The sequence below is a fragment of the Cynara cardunculus genome (genome assembly GCF_001531365.2).
Source record: "Cynara cardunculus var. scolymus isolate 2C chromosome LG 13, CcrdV1, whole genome shotgun sequence".
NCBI lineage: Eukaryota > Viridiplantae > Streptophyta > Magnoliopsida > Asterales > Asteraceae > Cynara > Cynara cardunculus.
The window spans coordinates 33798149-33800086 of record NC_037540.1 but is presented as its reverse complement, the minus strand read 5'-3'; positions in this window follow the sequence as shown (position 1 = coordinate 33800086).

The window sequence follows — 1938 nt, the reverse complement described above, 5'->3', positions numbered from 1 at the left end:
TGGGAATGTCCTTGTCAGCTTTAAAGTCTAGGATGATAAAATCAGCTGGGAAAATAAACTTATCAACCTGAACCAGGACATCCTCAATCTTTCCTTTAGGATAGGCTATGGACTTATCAGCTAATTGTAGAGTCACGGTTGTAGGTCTAGCTTTACCTATGCCTAGGGTATTAAAGATAGATAAAGGCATGAGGTTTATACTAGCACCTAAGTCACATAGGGCTTTTCCTTTTTCTTTTCCTTCAATTGAACAAGGGATTGTAAAGCTTCCAGGATCTTTTTACTCAAAATGTCTTTTAGAAACTTTGCATAACTTGGCATCTGCTCAACAGCCTCAACCAAAGGTATGCTTATATGTAAATGTTTAAAAACATCAAGAAATTTTCTAAATTGTAGTTCTTCCTTTTGATTCCTTAATCTTTGAGGATAAGAAATATAAGGAGTGACTGCAGTAGGAGAAGTAGTCTTTTAAAGAGTTGGTGCTGGAATGGGTTTCAAAACTGGTTTCTCAATGGGTTCTGATTCAGTTCTACCAAGGATTATAGGACTGGTATGGTCATTTATTGCGGGACTGTCACCAGATTGTGACACATCCACTACAACACTTTCTTTGGGAGTATGGATTGTCTTGGRCTCATCAGGAAATAACAATGGAGATTCTGACCTTTCTTGAATGGTTGTACTATCGATGGGCCTGACTATGGGTTGAGGCTCACTAGTACTCTCTGAATGGTTCACAGGAATGGTAATCACAAAATCTGGTACAGAGGTAACAAAATCTGGTACTACACTTTTCTTTTCAATCTCTGCTTTGCTTGGTTCTTTTTGGAGATTTTCTATTAAAGTCTTATTACTCCTCAATGTCACAACCTTGACCTGCTCTTTTCCTTCTCTCTGTGGTGTCTCTGTATCACTAGGTAAAAAGCCTATCGGTCTTTGTCTCATTTCCAAAGCTACTTGTCCAACCTGTTTTTCATGGTTTCTGATTGAAGCCTGAGTTTGGGTTATGAAAACTTTCATCATTGCTTCCAAGGAAGTAGATGAATCAACAGACAGATGTGTTGTATCTTGGAAAGAGGGTTGATGACTTTGTTGTTGAAAACTTGTTTCCTGGTTGAAAATCGGCTGGGTAGGGTGTTGTTAGTAAAAATTGGGTTGGTGATTGTAGGAATCACTTTGATGTTGTTGTTGAAAACCAAAAAATTTTAGCATAAGTATTTAATAGCCAAAGTATGCATATTTTTGAAATTTTTTGAATGAAAGTGTTCTACTCCTGACTTGATACTTGATATCCATAGCCCTTCATAAACCTAGCTCCCCCAAACTTAAATCTTTCATATTTCCAAACCATAAGCTAGCCTACATTTCTATTGCTATACTAGATTCAACAGAGAATTTGGGACTTTGAATTGGGTTTTGCATTTGGTTTTTTTTTTCAATGCGTGTCTTTTACCTCATCTCACTTTTTCACTCCATAGCATAATTTTACTGCTATGCATCTCATATTGAGGTATGTTTGGACACTTTGGTCCTTTTCAACATTTTGGTGTACTTTGACACTCTTATGTATGCACAAGACATGGAACTATGTTCCTTTGTTTGTTTTTGGTCTTAGTGCATATGTTTCATGAACTTTATAGTGTTTGGTGCTTTTAGGACCCTTCCCCAAACTTAAGGGAAAGAATTTCCTCATTGTGATTGTATGAAAGCTACAAATTGGGCAAATTGAAATGAAGGCCCAATTGAATTAAGTAAAAGCTTTGGAAATGGTTGGCTAGTTCTAAAGGCACAATTAAAAACAAAGATGGGTAAGCTTTGGATTATTGTGGCTATGGCATCAATTCAAGCATTTGTACAACAACTTCATTATTTATTCTATTTTTGGTGCATAGATTGCCAAAATAATATATGATACTAAAATCAGTGCCCAAAATTCTA